Raw genomic sequence first — 14,668 nt, 5'->3', positions numbered from 1 at the left:
GGGCAGAGGGAATTTGCACAAAGAATTAAGATGAAAAGTCTGATTTTGTAGCAATAAACCTCTTCTTTCTTCCTATATTTCCCCTCCATGTCCTTTCTCATAATATATCAACTTAGACATATTTTTTTTCTGTTATCTTTCCTACTTAATCAACCATTTCCCTAGATTCAGCCCACTGGAAATCATTCCTATCAAAATTAATGACAATATATTTTAGCCATTTCAATGAACTCGCATTTTTGCAAGTTTTTTTTTTTTTTCTTTTTGTCTGAGGATGTTAAAGCCTATATTAGCCATGTAATGGCGGACTGAAGTATCAGAAACTAATTTGCATTAATAAGGGCCCTGTGACAGAGTTGGGGTTGTTGACAAAATTTATGTTGGTTAGCAACATAGAAATCACAATACCCACATTTACTTCTGTTCCTGTCATTACTGACAATAATACTGCAGACATCTTGACAAACATTTCAGGCTTCGCCTTCGACCATGGATACGAACCTCTGGTAGCTGATAGGAATATTGAAGGTGTCCACCGATGCCGATAGCTTACAGACATGCAATTCCACGTTCGTCCTGTCCTGAGATGGGGGCACAAGAACAGGGGAGGAGGCCAGAATTGTCAGCAGCTATCAAGGGAGTCCGGGGCATTCTGTGTTGCCACAGTGCCGATGCACAGAAGTACGGGTTGAGTAGTCATGGGGATGCCAAAAGTCCCATGAGTTGAAACCCAGGGGAATGCGGGATCCCAGTCCTTACCTGAGAGGGAGAAGTAGATGACAGGCAACCGGAGGAGAGAAGTGAGAGCTGCCTGGGGCTTCCCATCCTTTCCTTGGGTCATTGGGGTGCTGTGTTCCCTGAACACTCTCAGAGGTCCCTGTCCCAGCAGAAACCACCAAGGCAGCACACCCTCAGCCTAGCATTGGGGGACCCCTGCCAGCAAAGCCTCGCACAGCAGACCTTCTGTGGGTGGGTGATTGACGACATATCACTTGGGTAAAGCCAAAGTTATTAATGTCTCTCAATCTCTTGTTTAGCTTTTATTTTCTGTCACTGTTGTTTTTTTCACTGTGTGTTCATTCACACTTCATCATGGAGCTCCTAGTCTTTTAGGGCAAGAGAGACAGATAAGCAGATGAGGGCATACACACTTCCAGTTAATCATGATTGTGGTATGTGAGCCCTACACACTTCCCCCAACTTGCTCTTGCTGTCCCTAACAGCTACTTCCAAGTTTGGAGGCAGCTGAGCGGAAGACCCATCTTTTTAGAAGACTTTTCCTTGATGTTACATGAGCTGTACCTTCCTTTGTCCCTATCCTTCCTTTTTCGTCATTAGTCTTGTGATAACATACGTGTGTGTGTGTGTGTGTGTGTGTGTGTGTGTGTGTGTGAGACTTTGATGCATTCTTCTAGAAATGCGTCAAAGTTCCTGGTTTGCTAGTAAGATAGTATTCGTCAAAATCCCAACCCTGGGCTACAGCCAAAGGATGCTGAAATTGCTGGTTATTTCCTTATTGTGATAGTGACTCAGGAGACAATCTCAATGAGTAAGAATTTACTGATGTCACCTTTTGCATTTGGCCTCTTCCTTTCTTGTCCAGGTAAAAATATATTTGGAATGGCTCTGTATAAAACACTGGTTAAAACAAGACACCATATCTATTGCTTAAAATAAATTTGAAATTATAAGTTTCTTAAATTGTTTAAGGAAGAAGTTTTCCTTTGACCCAACTTCAAATATGATGTACTTGAATAAGATGGGTTTCTTTCTATAGTATATGAATAGATCACAAATTCTTTGAAGAAAGGACATGTCTGAATCACAACTTTGTCCCTGGTATCCAGCATAATGTATGTGTAAGAGTATTTGCTTAGTGATTTCTGAATGATTGCATTATTGTAGCTGTAAAACGCTCTTATGAACCGTATAATTCTGCTGTATGCATTATTTTCCTGATAGCTAGGATACAAACTGGTAAAACATCAATTTAAATTTAATCATTAAAAACACACAAATGTATTGAAAATTAAACTGATAAAATTTGGACAAAATGGTCCTTAGATCTCCTTAGAAAAAATGGTACTTATCTCGACAATAAGTGGATCTCGGTGTGGTCTACTGTATCGAACTCACCTTCCCCACCTTACACGGTTCCAATTCTTTGCCATCTCTCTCTCTCTCTCTCTCTCCCTACTTGTCCATCATCATCGTCATCATCTCTCTCACCAATCTATGACCTCAACATTGTTTTGGTAGGAAAATTCTCCAGAATATTCTCTTGGAAACTTCTAGGATCATGACGTTTTAAAATGAGCATTCTGTAATCTCACCATAAGCAAGAGTCATATGATGAGTTGTATATTTTGAATAACAATAGACTGGAATTTCTAAACCAGATATTAAGATATTTTTTTAACATGCATCTGTGTCTGTCTGTAGATCATGTTTTCATTAGACAAAACTCTTAAGTTCCTGCTGAATTATTTTTGGCTTCTACTAGGCCTCCTATAAGTCCAAAGATATTCACATAGCTATCACTGAGAAAAATGTACCAAAAGAGAGAAAGAAATGTTCATTATTTGGGGACTCATTGTAACTAAACTGGTGGGGAATGGTAGCTTGTGAGGGGAACAGTAGCAGGTGGGAGGAAAGATAGCTTCTTCATGAACACCTTACGATGACTTATTTTTTTACTTCCTTTTTTATTTATGTCAAACAAATAAGTATATTATTTATGGGAAGTTATGGGGACAGGGTCAAGAATATGTTCTATGACTTTTTAAAAATTATTTTAAGCACAAATGTCATTATGTAGACTGTCATTTACCAGATTATTATTCTGGAACATTAGACCTCAAATAAATTTGATGGTTTACAATGTACATTAATAAAAAACTTATCTAAGTGTGTTCAAGTCAGCATTTCTCCAGCTTGTCTGACTAAAGCTACATTTTTCTACCACACCCCAAAGCACCTATGGATCCAGGTATGGAATGCAGTAGACGTACACCTGACTCAGACTCTATTCCCTGATAACGTATGGTTTCCTTTGTGTATGTGTAACACACACACACACACACACACAGATAGATTTGAGACACATGTTAAAGACTCTTTGGTAAATCATTTTCTCTAGCTCTTATTTCTGAAATGTTCTATAAATGTCCTTAAAAATGTCCCTTACTGACACTTCTATCCAGTTTGCTTGCTTCCTCTTCACCCCACTGGGGAAGGAAGGATCCCCCACCGTCCAGTGTCAGACGGCCAAGTACAAGAAGCTCAAGACAGCACAGATGAAGTCAAACGAAGTTTATCGATGAAGCATCACAGCCCCAGAAGGACACACTGAATGCCATGAAAGGCACATGGGGGTTACACCGGCGAGCAGAGAGAGCCAGCAGGGACTGCAGGAAGCAGGCTTCGTAGTAACAAAAGGGTAAGGTGCCCCTGGTTGCTGTGGGAGGACATCATGTGTTTGTTGGAATAATTTTGTGGGCTGGTAAGGAGGGAAGCCTGATAGTTGAGGACTGGGGCATGGTGCAGCTGGGTCAGGTGATAGAGGAACTCTCTGGGTAGGGGGTTTTCCAGTTGGGTGGAGGTCATATCTGGTGAGGGCCAGTGAGCTCATGGTTAAATTTTTAGTGCCCTGTGAGACTCAAAGGTGTTAGGGCAGCATGTGAAACTTTAGGGCTTACAGTACTACCTCCCCAAGTGTCTCAAGGTCTGTGCCCAGCGTGCTCTGGCCTCCTCTCCTTCCTTCTCCATGGCAGAATGCCTCTCACACGCTGTCAGCTTTCCCCCTACCAGGTCGCAGTGTTGATTCACTTGGTATTCAAAGTCAGCCAGATTTTTATCCAATGTAGTGTTCTGGCCATCCCCCGGTGCTGCTCCTTGCTATCCCAATTGATGGTGGCCATTATCCTTGATTCATTGCATGCCATTGATCTTCGAAATTTTGATTAATGACAGGGAAACCTGAAAAGTTCAGAGTTTGGCTTTGGTTCAAATGAGCACCCAGAAGTTCAGATGCTTAATTCAAGCTGTCTAAGTCTCTTGGATGAGCAAATGTGGTTATGCAAAATTAGTCTGAAAAATCTCCTGGAAACAGCCCCTCTCTTGGAAATTTCTGGTATTTCCTGCTTCTACTTAGACTACTGACTATAAATACTACAAAGACATTATTTCTTTCTTTCATTTGTTCTGCTCATTTACTTCTGGCCAGAGCCCAGGTTTCTAGGTTTTTGGGGGACAGGTAGCAAATCATGGTGGGAAAGTTCAGGGTGGTATTGTTTGGCTGTCCTATTATACCAGACGTACATACATTTTCCATGCACCTGGACACACAGAGAGATACAAGCCCATCAACTCCAGGGTTCTGGGTGAAGACTTATCTATTTATCCCTGGCAAACTGACTTCTTTTTCAAATCCATGAGAATGTGCTAGTACTGTGTGAATACTCGGGTGTCATCTAGACAAAGCAGGAGGTTGATAAATGACAGTGGGAAGAATTCCCTCCAAAATGCACGGTTCACTCTTCTCAGCATTCCCTGGCTCAGTTCAGCCAGGCAGGCCAATGGGACAGATAATCTGAGGCTGCTTTCTGAAGGTAGAAAGGGTTGCTTACTTGCAGATTCCTAAGGAAGGCCGTTTGGAAAAACAGGCTCTTGAGTGAGAATATTCAAGAACCTTACCGACTCCCCACTTCTAAACAATCCGCTAAGTTCAAACCAAGGGTTCATTAGCCAGAGTGCCCTTGTTTATCTGGGTCATTTATCTCGGCATGCTGCAAGTTTAAGTTACCAGACAGGAATACGGCAAAATGTAATGCCATGGGTCTCACCTGGCTTTTGATACCAATCTCCGTTTTGTTTGCAGGAAGTGACCTATTTCAATTCCTTTGAGATCAGCCAGTAGTAATAATGTGCACAATAAAGTGTGCAATATAACGAGAAATTCTATTATGATTAGGTTTATCCAGAATTATTTATAAAATAAATTAAACTTTGTGACCTTGGAGATACACATGTGTTTCATGCATGTTGCGAATCCCGGGAAGCACTGAAAAATGCATTGACCATAAACCCTGCAACTCAGAATTCTGGCGGAGTGTTTACTCAGCTCTTCACCCTCTGTCACAGACCGTTCATCCGGATGTAAATAACACCTCCTTTACACCTAGGGGTAGCAAAGGAGAACCAGTAATTCTTCATGCTTTCCCGAATTGCAAAAACAAAACCCAAAGTCTCCAGCTTCCACTAAGTAAAGAAGGCGATCCCATTTGAAGACCAAATTTTTAGCGTGTTTATAATATTGTTATGTTATGCCCATGTCATGCTTCAAATTTGTTAATTGAACAATAAAATGCATAGTGGCTTTGGATTTTAGGTACGTGTTCTTTTAGAAGGGGATATGCAAACTGATCACTCAACACCCCATTAGTAAATTCCAAATGATTCTAGACAGTTATGGAAGAGCAACAGAAAATTTTACATTGATTTTACTTTAAAATTCAGTTTTTAATTATTTTGAAATTAAAAGTTAAGACTAAAGACTATGCATTTCCATATATTTCTAGTTTGTTTTTATAACCACAAAACATTGGGATTTTATTCTTCTCTTTTGTACTAAAGTATAATTATTTTTTAATTATAAATGCTCAGAAGGTTAATGCACTGGCAAACATTTAAAGAGACATTTCTGTGCCACACACTCGGTGGGCTCCATTCTATTACACTGATACTATATTTGCTTAATTTATTAGACTTTTACAATTTTTTTCCTCAGGGTCTTTCTATGGTGAAATTTATTTAAGTAAATGGACTCTCACTGGGTTGGCATGTAGCCACCTTTTACACAAAATTACCCTACCTATTAGGGTGTAAATATGGCCTGTGGATGGTAAATGTCAATATTCTCTAAAACTCTTCTCGTTTTGTGGGTCTGGGCCCCTGAGGAACTCGACCTTACTGCCTTAACTTTAGAACCACTGTCTCCTTCGGTAACATGACCTTACGAGGAGCTCATGACTAGCACGGGTAGGTCCATCCACAACGAGCTCCGGGGGTTCCCAGGTGGCCAAAGAAAGACCATTTTGTCTGTTTGGTCTTGTACCAAGGCAGGGCTCTCTTTTCAGCCTGATGCCCTTTGGCACTGACTTTCACGCTTGCTTTTCCCGGTACTGACCCCGCAAACAGTGGACGCCGAATCAGGGATGGAGGGTGCTGGGAGAACAGGCAGGAAACAACCTTCTGGTTGGAGGAAATATTACCCGAGGCCAACAACTCCTTTAAAATGGAAAATATGGCATCTTTTATGTAAGTTTCAGACCAAAATGAAGAAGTTGGGGAATAGATGTCCCTGGCATTAACTACATCTCTGTTTCCAAGTTGTTTCTCGGAAATACTAATGGCTTAAAAAAACCATATTTTTTATTTTTGCCTCTGAAAAGTCACTTGTTATTCAGGCAATGCAGAAGGGTCATAAATTACTTTGGAATAGAAAAATGAAACAAAAAAAGCATTTGTTTTTTCCTCAGCTGTTAGAGCTAAATAGAGGGCAGCCATATAAATGTTCACAAGGGAGGAATCATCTTATTTTCACAAACATAATTACTGTTTTTTAAAGCAGCGTCATATATACCACCATTGCACTAAATCGATGGCGGTTTCTGAAACATATAATGGCTGAGTTTGTAGCAGGTTCGTTTGTTCAGTGACACACAGAAAGACCTCTCATTCACACAGGTGAGCTCCTTTCACTTCCCTGAAAGGTCCCTGAAGAGAAGAAAAATGGAATTGATCACACATTTGGTGTCCAAATATTTTCTCTCATTGTAGAAGCCAACATGCTTGACTTTGGTGATTCCTGTTTTTTAACATTTATTTAAATTCAATTAATTAGTTAGTTTCAGATGTTCGTGTTCAATAATTTACCGGTTGCGTGTAACACCCGGTGCCCATCACATCACGTGCCCTACTTTGGTGATTCCATCAAAGCTTCTGGTGAAGGATTTTCTGGAACTGTAGATTCCTTCCAACCATGACTGTGGGAGAGGATTTAGCGGAAGGGCTTCCGGGAGCAGAAAGACAGCGTGAAGAAACTGGGCGTCCACCTGGTCTTGTTCTTCCGTCCTCTTGTACCCCTTCCTCCTCCCATCCTACCCCCACCCATTCTATCATTTGAACTTACGTCTGCCTGACACTTGCAGAGTTTGCTAAAATTTTAGTCCTGCTTATCATTTCAAGGCTCAAAAGTCTTGCTTAATCAATCATTGATTCTAGGATTGAGACTGTGAGTTTGTGTTAAGGTCAACGGGAGATGAACAAACAACATCTATAAACCTCACGGTCTCCGAAGGTCCCCAGAAGTACTCCTTTCTCTGATTATGTATGTAGGAATGACTAATAAGCTAATTATCCTAATAAGCTACCCACACCTCTCTGTATATTTCCCTGTTTTCCTTCCAAAATGGAATGTTAGAAATGAAAACCCATGTCTGCTTCAGAGATGGCCGCCTGGTGTGGAGCAGACATGAGGTAGCATCATCGCTAGCATGGTGGGCCTCTTGGTGGCTGCCCTCCACGATTCTGAGACCTCAGCCCAGGCTGTGCATTTCTTATGTGACTTTAATCACAAGCACTCTTACACAATGAGTTTTTTCCATGTTGTTTAGCATTACAAGATTTGGGGGGGAAAGACTTGGGGCACTAGCATAGGCCTTTGCTTGATATGCTCTCTGAGTCTTCATATGTCCTTCCAGAATTTCTCTTCTCTTTCTACTAATACATGGAAGTCTCTTTTTCCAGCATCAGCGTGACAGTGAACTCTGCCACAGAATGATTTGCATAGGAATTAATACACTCAAACCTTGAAACAAAGCTGAGGGAGCTTAAAATATCACTCCCAGTACCTGCTGAATATCACATGTATATAATTAAACACCAAACATTCCTTCTTTCGTCTCACCAATAGAACAAAACAGCACAGTGTAAATTCATTTTGTTAGAAACCCAAGAAAATGGTCAGGCAACATCACGTTTCATTTGTTCCACTCTGCTATGAAAACTTTATACATAAAGAACATTAAATATAAAATGTGACATGGGTTAAAGAAATATAAGCTATTTCCAAAAATTACCTGTGCCATATCCTGGCTTCTAGGAACGCACCTCACCCCAGCTGATGGCTGCCCATCTTCAAGGAAGAAATTGCTCCTACCATTATTGCGAGTCTATTTTAGTGTATAATAACCTCAACCAGATGACACTTGGGTAAAGAATAATGGAGTTGTGCTGGAGAAACAGAATTTAGAAACATGAACACATGCCTAAATTTTACTAAAAAGAAAGTGACTGTAGGTTTAGTTTTGAATGGAACTGTAATAAGAAAGATAGCATCAAAACATGGTACAGTTCTCTGGTTTCTCCAAGTGTAAAGTTTTCTGTGGGAACGAGGGCCATTCTAAACATCCCACTGACTGTTTCAGGCTGCCAGAGTGCCCCTCGGTACCACCAGAGCATGCTGATCCCACCCGAGTGTCTCTGGGCTGAAAGGGATGGCAAAAGCCAGCACGCCACCCAGCTTGGTGTCAGAACGCACAGAACGACTTGCCAGGTTTAGATAACGCAGCTGATAGTGTTTATATGTTGTAAGCTTCCTGAATTAATAGGTTATAAAAGGAATTAATAAGACATAAATACTTCATTCAGATCCCTGACTTACCTAGTAAATAGTGAAGCTTGGATAGTTATAAATTCTCTCAAAAATAAATTGCATTACAAATGTGAATTTGAACGGCAGGACTGATTTATGGCTACTGCTGATTTAGAGCTTTTCTATATTGCTTCGTTGGTCCATCTGGCTACTTTGCAGATTCAAAATTTTATCTTATTTTGGTTTGTGTGAGCTCCTTTATTCCTGGAAAATCAAATATAACATTTTAATCAAAAAGAAAGGAAAACAATATCATGTGATTTCTATACAAATAAAGGAGAAGAGAAAGAGAAGCATATTCATCAACATAAAAGCCAATACTGAGATAAAATTGGAACTTCCTGGCACTCATGCATTTTAAGATGAAAGGAGAAGACTTTTAGAAAAAAAAAAACTTCATGAAATAAATAGGTTTGAGGATATTAAAGAAATAATGAAATTTTACCCATGAGTTGGAAAAAGTTTAGGGCTATAATAAAAATATAGTTTCTTAAACTAGGATTAAGAAAGCAGAGTGTAACATTATTTACTCTTCTTGGTCTCTCAAACACCAACCAAATTTTATATCAGTATTCATTTGCAAAAGTTCAATATTTTAAATTATACTTTATTTTAAATTAATGTGTGTGTGTGTGTGTGTGTGTGTGTGTGTGTTTTGTGAATAAAATGTGGGTATTGCCAAAGTTGAACCAATATGATTCATTTAGTGGCTTTGGAAATTTGAGATTTATAGGTAGTTTGCTACTTTAAAATTGAATATAAATCTTCCCTTGTTTTGTGCAGCCTGTGCCTTTGGAAATGCTTTTCTCAGTAGGGTTGTAGTCATTCAGAAAAGGAGGCCTGGCATGTCAGAGTTGAGTGTTTGTAGCTACAGAATTTCATAAAATACTGGTTTGAAGTTTTGAATTAATAAGATCAGTGAACACATTTTTAACAAAATTATTTGCCTGCCCTTGGGTAGCTGATTCTTGAAAACTGGGCCTTGATGTTAAGTTGTTTTATAGTCGGGGGAATAGAAAAATGTTAACATTTCCATTTCTCTATGAAAATTCAGTGCAGGTCATTTTGAAACAAAGAATGGAATAGAGTTAAAATTAAATGAGAAGATCCTTATGTAACATTTTATAAATATCACATATCTTTATGCTTACCTGTGATTTCCTAATAAATGGATTTATAGTCTGACTGGTTTATGGATTTCAGATGTGTCTTTTGGGGAGCTCCATGGTTTGGTGACAGTGCTACCGTTGGTTACGAGAAGGTAGCCGTGTCTGAGCGGGACTCCCTTTGCCTCGGCATCCCTTGGCTGTGCTCAACACAGTGTGGTCACCTTGTGAGTACATCTGGTAATTCACACACTGATACCTCCAGAAAGGTCCCGTCGGGGAGCTTTCAATTAGAAAACACTTCCTACCTGAAGAAGACACAAGAAGAGGAGGAAGGGAGGAGGAAAAGATGAAGAGACGAATCAAAGATTCTCCTTGGTTTCCAGTGACATATATTTTAGGGCCATTTTGGTGGGTGAGTAAACGTAGCTTTTATGATGTAAGTCTGTTCATCTGACCTGGAGTGCCCGCTCTCTGAAATGTGAAGGGGTGAGTAAGAAAGCTCATAGAACTGAGGTCCCAGAGTCAGGCAAACATCACGAAACCTTGCAATTACAAAAAAAGGGCTTGTCGTGCTTTATTTAAACCATGCTCCCTTGAATATATTCTTCAGACATCTTTGCATATCCTAATGCTTTCTCAGCCCTAGTGGCTCGGTCTTCTCTTCTGTGTCTGAATCATCCCATCAAGGACGCGGTTGGAGGTGAGACCTTAGGGGGCACGGAGAAGTCCAATCTTTTCTGCCCAAAGGGTGGTCCATGAGCCAACAGCATCAGCATCACCGGGGGGCTGGAGAAAAACAGAGGCTGGCAGCCCCACTCCGGCTCCACAGCGTCAGAACATGCATTTCAACAAGATTCCTGGGTGACTCCTGAGCACATTCATGGTTGGAAGCACTGATCTCACTTCCTTTTGTATCTTCCCTGGCAGGGCCACTTTCACCCAGAGACTGACATTAACGGCAGAATTTAATGGAGAAACCAAGTTGTCTGATTGGAACGTTTGAGATGCACATGCCCTATTTCCAAGTCATGAGGTTGTTTTGTTATTTATGTGCAGTCATAAAACACAATAGGATTTTTAAAGTCTATTTATATGCATAAAACTGGCATACATATTCACAAATCAGTGCATTTATTTTCATTATCCTTGTTTGATAGCCAATAACCCATAAATTATCAATCCTGTCATTGTAACTTTTACAAATCTTAAAACTGGGTATAATGAACTTTCTAAGTGATTGAAATGATTACCTTAATAACTTGATTAGTTTTATCTCTGGCCCTTGGATTATGAGTGATCTGCTTCATCCCCAAACTGGTAAGAAAATCATGCCCGTATATGTACATACAAACATCAAATCAGCGACTGTCCCATCCACCAGATTATTTCAACCCTCTTGACAATAAATCCTAGTTTCTGTGTCTGTGTCGTGTAGTAATTTGTATGCATCATAAAGGTGATTTGGCTGTATCTGCTGTGAGAGCAGAGACCTAGCCATGGAGATGACTGGTTGGAATTTAAGTACATTATTATTGAATGGGTTACTTTAGGCAATTTAAAGATTATTTAGGGATGGAGAAAATATATCGGTTGTATTGCAAGATCAACCAAAACTCCTACCAGTGGGTGACTTGACGGAAAGAATGAGCTAATTTCCACCATCAGAAATTCAAAAGTGAAAACACCTGCAGGAGTTAAATAAAATGCATTTATGTTTACAACAGTCCTCCCCACCCCATGGTGTATAGAGTGAGAATGGAGTGAAGTTGCTTTGGTGAGAGCCAGCTGTCTTTCAGACTTGCCAAGTTTTTGTTCTCTGAGATGGTGTGGACCAAGTCTAAATTAAATTAAAAAAAGGCTATCCAATCAAAATATGTAAACCATTTCTGTATATTTCTTTGCTTAATTTCAGTATCAATATACTACCGAAATAATTGGATAATTTCTTGCTGAAGTGGAGAAAGTGAGCACTTTTTTTTTTTTCTGCTCCTAAAAGTGACCAGTTAGGAAGTGAAGGTTGTAGGAGCAACAGGGAAAAAGTGAATAATGTATAATTGTCTTCTTATTGTTTTCTTTTTCGTATTGAGCACATAGCTGACGTTCAGTAATTACTTATTAACTGCATTCCACCTCTTAGCTTAATTTCTACTGTTGCTAAACAGGCACAGGTGTCCTTGGGAGGGAGAAGGCAATCGATGCAGAGTGTTGTCCTTCCTGGGTCCAAATGCTGGCGTTCATATTGGGGGTGGAGGGACAGTGACATAATTCCCTAAGCCACATTTCTTTCTCATCTATTAAATGGGGCTATGCTTAAAGCACAAGCTGATTTTAAAGATTCACAGTTTTAATCTATATCAAAGTGCTTACGGCTATGGCTGGGATGCAGCTTGGTCTGCACACAGCAGCACCTACCTTGTGTGTGCAGCGTTGTGCACAAGACCAGCACCCCCGCTGCCTGCCCTCCGGCGCAGCTGAGCAGGTGGGCGTGAAGGAGGCCAGAAAACACCTGTGTGAGTGCCTCCTAACTCATCACGGTCCACTGTTGCCTTGCACGGGCCGGCAAGGGCAGGTTGGCGAGGGAAAGGGAATATGAACGGGCGACCGTCTTCCCGGGACCCCAGGACACGTGCCACCCAGCCCCTTGAATAAGGCTTGTCTGCAGCCGCCGAAGCCTGGCATCCCACTGATACAATTAAGACTACATGCTGTCATTCCAAGGTCTCTGGATCCTCAGAGGTCTCAGGGATGTGCTCCAGAATTCAGTCCCGTCTTCTGGCATATTAAGGAAAATTTCCCCAGCCGATTTTCAAGTTCTGGAATTTTCTCAGTTGGCAAAAATGAAGAAATTCATTTCAAAGGGAATAATTGGATGGATTGTTTGCAGAGTGAGGAGGTTCAAGTGGAGGGAGGAAGAGGAAGGAAACAGTTCACTGCTGTTGGAGGAGCACGTGACCTTTGTTTCGTTGCCCTGAAAAGTAGAACTCATTCATCAACCACCGAAAATGTCACTCAGCGAGGCAGTTCTGTCCTCCTCCTTGGCTTGGAATTTGGCCCTGTGAGGCACAATTATCTGTAGTGTGAACTCCGGGGACTCTATGTGTGGCTCTTAGAGCCGCCTCTGCCGTATCAGGCGACACGCATGTACTACTCGTCACCAAAGCATCTTGAATTGCGGCGATGATGCCAGCCTTGTTTTTACTTGCCATGTTTGGGAAGCCAGGCATATAGTCCTAGGGAGTGTGTGAAATGAAAATAAAGCTGCTTGAAATTATTGTGTTGACATATGTGTGTTAGTGTGTGGCTCCATCGACATGTGCATCATATATAGTCATCTGGTAGCATTCCAGCAAAATCATTACAATTCATCATACGTTGTCTTTCTCCTCTTACTATTTCAAGATGAAAGTTTTCAATACTAATGCTGTAAAGTGGGTATTATGTTGATTTATGCTAATCGGTTTCATGGATGCTGTCATATTACATTGTTAAGCAATGACAGTGGTGAAATATTCTTGTGTCTACTGTTATCTTGCAAACAGCCCAGTCGTGCCAGAGCCGAGCGCTCAGGCACCCGCCACCTTGCTGCTTGGCGGCTGCTGTCCGGAGCGGGTCGGGGAAGAGTGGGAAGGGAGGCAGGGAGGGCTCTGTCTGTGCTGTTACCTGTTCTCTTAAAGAGCAAGCAGTGTAAGACAGGCTCGATGCATTGTTTGTGCGTGAGTGCGTGTGAATTTATAGTGACTTCATGGCCACATACTATCTGGACCACGGTACTTCTGTAAATGGTGTGTTAGTACCTCCTTGAGGAGCTTCTGGTTTTAGGATTTTACTGCTGGCTCGTAAACCAGTGAAACTCTACTGTTAAAGCTAAAGCTTCAAGAGGCAGTTTTCAGAGATAAGTTTATTTTAAAAGAAAAGTCTACAAGGGAGATTGATTTGGTGGTTTTAAATGCTGCTTCTGCAAACCTTCTTGGGCTACGCTCCCCCACGCTTCTTTGCGAGCATTTGAAGCCACTTTATAGGGAGCTAGAGGATTGTGTGGACAGAGGTATTCTTCCTGGTAAGGAAGATATACTGCCAATAGAGTCAGCCCACAGAAAGCTGTTGCGTAGTCAAGGGCTGTCTTTACCGTCCTTCTGCCTGTGGGCAGACCCCAATTCATGCTCAGTCTCTCCATGGGGCGTCCAGAGCCCCCGTGTCCCCGGGGATACTATGTGGGTCTGGACTCCCCCATAGCAGTGCATTCCATCCCTACGCACTCTACCCGTGTGCCATCCACTCAGTATCTACTTGGGTAATTGGCTGTTGAATCTAATAAGATTACTCAAAAGAAGTATTCATGATAGATAGGAACTTGGAAGGCTGACACTCAGAGATTCCATGTGCCCTTCCACGACCTGTCCACGTCCTCAGAGCTGTGAAAACATTGAAGAAAGAGGTACTCTCCGGCAGCCCCAACACCCTCCCCGTATTATCATGTGAGTGACCTATCTTCTAATCTGCGCCTAGAGCTCCCTCGTCTCTCAAGGTGCATGCTTTCATTGGTGGACAGCATGGGACACCTTCCATATGCAAAGTGCTCTAGGACGTGGGGGTCCAGGACGAGAGGAATAGCCTGTGTCTCTCAGGAGCCAACAAGCAGAGGGGCGTTATGTTTTAGTGGGATTATCGGTCAGTGTGTGTGTGTGTGTGTGTGTGTGTGTGCATGTGTGTGTGTGTGAAGACTTGAATCATGTTTTCTTTATCTTTATATCACAGGAACCTCTATCCAGAGCTTTTGGCTAAGTGGGTACTCCATGTGAGTGAAACACAAACAATAGTGGAAAGAAGACGATGTTAACTATGA

The sequence above is a fragment of the Martes martes genome (assembly GCF_963455335.1).
Source record: "Martes martes genome assembly, chromosome: 13".
NCBI lineage: Eukaryota > Metazoa > Chordata > Mammalia > Carnivora > Mustelidae > Martes > Martes martes.
The sequence above is the reverse complement of the archived record's forward strand: the minus strand, read 5'-3'. Positions refer to the sequence as shown.